The sequence below is a fragment of the Leptodactylus fuscus genome, chromosome 6, assembly GCF_031893055.1.
Source record: "Leptodactylus fuscus isolate aLepFus1 chromosome 6, aLepFus1.hap2, whole genome shotgun sequence".
Lineage (NCBI taxonomy): Eukaryota > Metazoa > Chordata > Amphibia > Anura > Leptodactylidae > Leptodactylus > Leptodactylus fuscus.
Window position 1 is genome coordinate 37,850,032 of NC_134270.1, and position 8,197 is coordinate 37,858,228.

The window sequence follows — 8,197 nt, forward strand, 5'->3', positions numbered from 1 at the left end:
ATATTGGGGTTACGTGCACCCACAATTTTTACTACTGGTATACAGTGCCATTGTCTGACTGGGAATTCAAAGAATATATTGGGAATACAAATACCCTCATTTCTTGCTACTGCCATATAGTGCCAGTGTCTGACTGGGAATTCAAAGAATATATTGGGGTTACGTGCACCCACAATTTTTACTACTGGTATACAGTGCCATTGTCTGACTGGGAATTCAAAGAATATATTGGGAATACAAATACCCTCATTTCTTGCTACTGCCATATAGTGCCAGTTTCTGACTGGTAATTCAAAGAATATATTGGGGTTACGTGCACCCACAATTTTTACTACTGGTATACAGTGCCATTGTCTGACTGGGAATTCAAAGAATATATTGGGAATACAAATACCCTCATTTCTTGCTACTGCCATATAGTGCCAGTTTCTGACTGGTAATTCAAAGAATATATTGGGGTTACGTGCACCCACAATTTTTACTACTGGTATACAGTGCCATTGTCTGACTGGGAATTCAAAGAATATATTGGGAATACAAATACCCTCATTTCTTGCTACTGCCATATAGTGCCAGTGTCTGACTGGGAATTCAAAGAATATATTGGGGTTACGTGCACCCACAATTTTTACTACTGGTATACAGTGCCATTGTCTGACTGGGAATTCAAAGAATATATTGGGAATACAAATACCCTCATTTCTTGCTACTGCCATATAGTGCCAGTGTCTGACTGGGAATTCAAAGAATATATTGGGGTTACGTGCACCCACAATTTTTACTACTGGTATACAGTGCCAATTTCTAACTAGGAATTCAAAATGCGCAAGGCTCCCGGAAAGGGACGTGGACGAGGCCGTGGGCGAGGTCGGGGGAATGGTTCTGGGGAGCAAGGTAGCAGTGAAGCCACAGGGCGTCCCGTGCCTACTCCTGTGGGGCAGCAAGCATTGCGCCACTCCACAGTGCCAGGGTTGCTTGCCACATTAACTAAACTGCAGGGTACAAACCTTAGTAGGCCCGAGAACCAGGAACTGGTCTTGCAATGGCTGTCAGAGAACGCTTACAGCACATTGTCCAGCAGCCAGTCAGACTCTGCCTCCTCTCCTCCTATTACCCAACAGTCTTGTCTTCCTTCCTCCCAAAATTCCGAAGCTTTACAGAACAATAACCCAAACTGTCCCTGCTCCCCAGAGCTGTTCTCCGCTCCTTTCATTGTCCCTCAACCTGCCTCTCCACGTCACGATTCCACGAACCTAACAGAGGAGCATCTGTGTCCAGATGCTCAAACACTAGAGTCTCCTCCATCTCCGTTCGATTTGGTGGTGGATGACCAGCAACCCACCCTCATCGACGATGATGTGACGCAGTTGCCGTCAGGGCATCCAGTTGACCGGCGCATTGTGCGGGAGGAGGAGATGAGACAGGAGTTGGAAGAGGAAGTGGTGGATGATGAGGACACTGACCCGACCTGGACAGGGGGGATGTCAAGCGGGGAAAGTAGTGTGGATGTTGAGGCAGGTGCAGCACCAAAAAGGGTAGCTAGAGGCAGAGGCAGAGGTCAGCAGCTTAGGCGAAGCCAGGCCACACCCGGAATCTCCCAAGATGTTCCAGTTCGTACCCAGCCCCGAAAAACTCCCACCTCGAGGGCACGTTTCTCGAAGGTGTGGAGTTTTTTCAAGGAATGCGCCGAGGACAGATATAGTGTTGTCTGCACAATTTGCCTCTCGAAATTGATTAGGGGCTCTGAGAAGAGCAACCTGTCCACCACTTCAATGCGCCGTCATTTGGAATCCAAGCACTGGAATCAGTGGCAGGCAGCAACGGCAGGACAAAGGCCGCCTGCCGTTCACGCCACTGCCACTGCCTCTGCCACTGCCTCTGCCTCTGCCACTGCCACTGCTGACTGTGCTGGCGATGCACTCCAGAGGACGAGCCAGGACACCACTTCATCTGCCTCCGCCACTTTGTTGACTTCTACCTCATCCTCCCCTGGTCCTGTCTTATCTCCTTCTCCTGCACCATCAAAGGCACCATCAGGCGTTTCTTTACAACAACCCACCATCTCTCAGACATTGGAGCGGCGGCAGAAATACACTGCTAACCACCCACACGCGCAAGCCTTGAACGCCAACATCGCTAAACTGCTGGCCCAGGAGATGTTGGCGTTCCGGCTTGTTGAAACTCCCGCCTTCCTGGACCTGATGGCAACTGCGGCACCTCGCTATGCCGTCCCTAGCCGTCACTACTTCTCCCGGTGTGCCGTCCCCGCCTTGCACCAGCACGTGTCACTCAACATCAGGCGGGCCCTTAGTTCCGCGCTTTGCACAAAAGTCCACTTGACCACCGACGCGTGGACAAGTGCATGCGGACAGGGACGCTACATTTCACTGACGGCACACTGGGTGAATGTAGTTGAGGCTGGGACTGCTTCCCAAACTGGCCCGGTGTACCTCGTCTCCCCGCCTAACATTCCTGGCAGGGACACGAGAAGAACACCCCCCTCCTCCTCCTCCTCTACCGCCTCCTCCTCCGCCACCGCCTCCTCCTCCGCCACCGCCTCCTCCTCCGCTGTTAGATTGACCCCAGCTACGAGTTGGAAACGTTGCAGCACTGGCGTTGGTAGACGTCAGCAGGCTGTGCTGAAGCTGATCAGCTTGGGGGACAGACAGCACACTGCCTCCGAGGTGAGGGATGCCCTCCTCGATGAGACGGCAATATGGTTTGAGCCGCTGCACCTGGGCCCAGGCATGGTCGTTTGTGATAACGGCCGGAACCTGGTAGCAGCTCTGGAGCTTGCCGGACTCCAACATGTTCCATGCCTGGCCCACGTCTTCAACCTAGTGGTGCAACGTTTCCTAAAGAGCTACCCCAATGTTCCAGAGCTACTGGTGAAAGTGCGGCGCATGTGCGCCCACTTTCGCAAGTCGACAGTAGCCTCTGCTAGCTTAAAATCTCTCCAGCAACGCCTGCATGTGCCACAACACCGGCTTTTGTGCGACGTCCCCACACGCTGGAACTCAACGTTTCAGATGTTGAATAGAGTGGTTGAGCAGCAGAGACCTTTGATGGAATACCAGCTACAAAACCCTAGGGTGCCACAAAGTCAGCTGCCTCAGTTTCACATCCATGAGTGGCCATGGATGAGAGACCTTTTTGACATCCTACGGGTCTTTGAGGAGTCCACAAGGAGGGTGAGCTCTGAGGATGCGATGGTGAGCCTTACAATCCCGCTCTTGTGTGTTCTGAGAGAATCCCTGATTGACATCAGGGATAACTCAGATCACACAGAGGAGTTAGGGATAGCATCCGATCCGTCACAGCTGGAGAGTAGGTCCACACATCTGTCCGCTTCACTGCGTTTAATGGAGGAGGAGGAGGAGGAGGAGGAGGAGGAAGAAGAGTTGTCCGATGATGTGATGGTGATACAGGAGGCTTCCGGGCAACTTCGAATCGTCCCATTGTTGCAGCGCGGATGGGTAGACATGGAGGATGAGGAGGAAATGGAGATTGAACTTTCCGGTGGGGCCAGAGGAGTCATGCCAACTAACACTGTGGCAGACATGGCTGAGTTCATGTTGGGGTGCTTTACAACCGACAAGCATATTGTCAAAATCATGGAGGACAACCAGTACTGGATCTTTGCTATCCTTGACCCCCGGTATAAAAACAACATCTCGTCTTTTATTCCGGTAGAGGGGAGGGCCAATCGCATCAATGCTTGCCACAGGCAATTGGTGCAGAATATGATGGAGATGTTTCCAGCATGTGACGTTGGCGGCAGGGAGGGCAGTTCCTCCAGTAGGCAACCAAGTTCTCACCGGTCCACACAAACGAGGGGCACACTGTCTAAGGTCTGGGACACCTTGATGGCACCCCCTCGCCAAAGTGCCGCCACGGAGGGTCCTAGTGTCACCAGGCGTGAGAAGTATAGGCGCATGTTGCGGGAATACCTTTCCGACCACAGCCCTGTCCTCTCCGACCCCTCTGCGCCCTACACGTATTGGGTGTTGAAGTTGGACCTGTGGCTTGAACTTGCCCTATATGCCTTGGAGGTGCTGTCCTGTCCTGCCGCCAGCGTCCTATCTGAGAGGGTGTTCAGTGCAGCCGGTGGCATCATCACTGACAAGCGCACCCGTCTGTCAGCTGAGAGTGCCGACCGGCTCACTTTGATAAAAATGAACCACCACTGGGTAGAGCCGTCATTTTTGTGCCCACCTGTGTAAAGCACCCCAACATGAAACTCCATGTCTGTACTCAACCTCTCCAATTCCTCCGCATCCTCATACTCATCCACCATAAGCGTTGCACAATTCTGCTAATACTAGGCTCCCTCCACCCTGATTTCCCCCAACTCTGCTGGTTAGAGGCTCCCTCCACCCTGATTTCCACCAACTCTGCTGGTTAGAGGCTCCCTCCACCATGAATTTGCCCAAACTGGGCTGTTTAGAGGCTCCCTCCACCATGAATTGGTCCAAACTGGGGTTTTTAGAGGCTCCCTCCACCATGAATTGGTCCAAACTGGGCTGTTTAGCGGCTCCCTCCACCATTAATTGGTCCAAACTGGGCTGGTTAGAGGCTCCCTCCACCATGAATTTGCCCAAACTGGGCTGTTTAGAGGCTCCCTCCACCATGAATTTGCCCAAACTGGGCTGGTTAGAGGCTCCCTCCACCATGAATTGGTCCAAACTGGGTTTTTTAGAGGCTCCCTCCACCATGAATTGGTCCAAACTGGGGTTTTTAGAGGCTCCCTCCACCATGAATTGGTCCAAACTGGGCTGTTTAGCGGCTCCCTCCACCATTAATTGGTCCAAACTGGGCTGGTTAGAGGCTCCCTCCACCATGAATTTGCCCAAACTGGGCTGTTTAGAGGCTCCCTCCACCATGAATTTGCCCAAACTGGGCTAGTTAGAGGCTCCCTCCACCATGAATTGGTCCAAACTGGGGTTTTTAGAGGCTCCCTCCACCATGAATTGGTCCAAACTTGGCTGTTTAGAGGCTCCCTCCACCATTAATTGGTCCAAACTGGGCTGGTTAGAGGCTCCCTCCACCATGAATTGGTCCAAACTGGGTTTTTTAGAGGCTCCCTCCACCATGAATTGGTCCAAACTGGGGTTTTTAGAGGCTCCCTCCACCATGAATTGGTCCAAACTGGGCTGTTTAGCGGCTCCCTCCACCATTAATTGGTCCAAACTGGGCTGGTTAGAGGCTCCCTCCACCATGAATGTGCCCAAACTGGGCTGTTTAGAGGCTCCCTCCACCATGAATTTGCCCAAACTGGGCTGGTTAGAGGCTCCCTCCACCATGAATTGGTCCAAACTGGGGTTTTTAGAGGCTCCCTCCACCATGAATTGGTCCAAACTTGGCTGTTTAGAGGCTCCCTCCACCATTAATTGGTCCAAACTGGGCTGGTTAGAGGCTCCCTCCACCATGAATTTGCCCAAACTGGGCTGGTTAGAGGCTCCCTCCACCATGAATTGGTCCAAACTGGGGTTTTTAGAGGCTCCCTCCACCATGAATTGGTCCAAACTTGGCTGTTTAGAGGCTCCCTCCACCATTAATTGGTCCAAACTGGGCTGGTTAGAGGCTCCCTCCACCATGAATTGGTCCAAACTGGGTTTTTTAGAGGCTCCCTCCACCATGAATTGGTCCAAACTGGGCTGTTTAGAGGCTCCCTCCACCATGAATTGGTCCAAACTGGGCTGGTTAGAGGCTCCCTCCACCATGAATTTGCCCAAACTGGGCTGTTTAGAGGCTCCCTCCACCATGAATTGGTCCAAACTGGGTTTTTTAGAGGCTCCCTCCACCATGAATTTGCCCAAACTGGGCTGGTTAGAGGCTCCCTCCACCATGAATTGGTCCAAACTGGGCTGGTTAGAGGCTCCCTCCACCATAAATTTGCCCAAACTGGGCTGTTTAGAGGCTCCCTCCACCATGAATTGGTCCAAACTGGGTTTTTTAGAGGCTCCCTCCACCATGAATTGGTCCAAACTGGGCTGTTTAGAGGCTCCCTCCACCATGAATTTGCCCAAACTGGGCTGGTTAGAGGCTCCCTCCACCATTAATTGGTCCAAACTGGGCTGGTTAGAGGCTCCCTCCACCATGAATTTGCCCAAACTGGGCTGTTTAGAGGCTCCCTCCACCATGAATTTGCCCAAACTGGGCTGTTTAGAGGCTCCCTCCACCATGAATTTGCCCAAACTGGGCTGGTTAGAGGCTCCCTCCACCATGAATTGGTCCAAACTGGGTTTTTTAGAGGCTCCCTCCACCATGAATTTGCCCAAACTGGGCTGGTTAGAGGCTCCCTCCACCATGAATTGGTCCAAACTGGGTTTTTTAGAGGCTCCCTCCACCATGAATTTGCCCAAACTGGGCTGGTTAGAGGCTCCCTCCACCATGAATTGGTCCAAACTGGGTTTTTTAGAGGCTCCCTCCACCATGAATTTGCCCAAACTGGGCTGGTTAGAGGCTCCCTCCACCATGAATTGGTCCAAACTGGGTTTTTTAGAGGGTCCCTCCACCATGAATTTTGCCCACACAGGGCTGGTTAGAGGCTCCCTCCACCATGAATTGGTCCAAACTGGGGTTTTTAGAGGCTCCCTCCACCATGAATTTGCCCAAACTGGGGTGTTTAGAGGCTCCCTCCACCATGAATTTGCCCAAACTCTGCTGGTTAGAGGCTCAATCCACCCTGATTTTCAAAACAAATGTTGGTGCCAACCTCAACTTACTACAAGGGCCAAATTCACTGCTGGTGACAAGCTCTCCTCACTGCAAGTGCCAAATACACATGTTTCAAGGTGTTTTCCTACTGTCAGAGAGGTGGTATTGAGTGTGTAAAGTGTGTAGTTGTTAGGCTGTGATGTTGGGGTAATAGAGGGTCTTTGGTGTGTTAGATGCCCCCAGACATGCTTCCCCTGCTGTCCCAGTGTCATTCCAGAGGTGTTGGCATCATTTCCTGTGGTGTCATAGTGGACTTGGTGACCCTCCAGACACGGATTTGGGTTTCCCCCTTAACGAGTATCTGTTCCCCATAGACTATAATGGGGTTCGAAACCCATTCGAACACACGAACATTGAGCGGCTGTTCGAATCGAATTTCGAACCTCGAACATTTTAGTGTTCGCTCATCTCTATTAATTACATAATCATACATTTTATTACATTGACCAAAGTGCATTACCTTACATTTGTCAACATTAAACTACATTTGCCATATCTCCGCCTATGCTTCCAGCTTTCTTAGATCTCCCAGTAATATTCTACTATCCTCCTCATTTTTGATTCTGACCCTTGTGGCACCCCACTGGTGACTGGGACCCAGTCTGAATATTTACCATTAACAAGTACCATCTGTTTCCTATCAGTGATCTAGTCTTGAACCCAAATGCATATGTTTTCCCCCAATCCCAAAAATTCTCATTTTGCATACCAACCTTTTATGTGGTACAGCATCAAAAGCTTTTGAAAAGACCAGATATACCATGTTCATTGCATTACCTATGTCCAATTACACCACGTCCACTGCGTTACCCATGTCCAGATACACCAAAACCACTGCGTTACCTATGCCCAGATACACCACGTTCACTGTATTACCCATGTCCAGTAATGATTATTACTGTAATCTACTGTAATATGATGGTGATAGCAGAACATGCTTTGGGGAGGTGATAGACTACCCTTAAGACCCAGTTCTGGTTTTGGTTGACAAATACTGGTGCAAAATACTGACCAAACTTGTGACGTGTGAATGGAGCAAGGTTTTCATCTTAGAATTATGCGACTCAATATTAACCAATAACAGATATATTATTAGGCATAGGAGCAATGACATAATGGCGCTTCTTGTAAATTTAGGTCATTTTGATTCCACCCTATAGAGACTTAGTTAGATCTCATTTACAATATTGGGGTAGATTTACTAATCCTGTCATACAGAGTGAAGACACTCAGACTAGACAGTGAAAACATGTTCGACATGTATCATATTAGAAGAGGTTGGATGAAAAATGGGGTAAGTCTTTATAGTGTCTTGTCGAAGCCTATACCGCCTATTAGTTGATTTACTTTTCACCAGGGGTCTTTATTTTTAACTTTTTTTTTTTTAACTTTTTTTTTAAATGTATGTTTTCGTGCTTTTGTTACATACTATGTCCCCATGAGGTTATAAAAGCATTTTCACACTGTAACTGGAGCC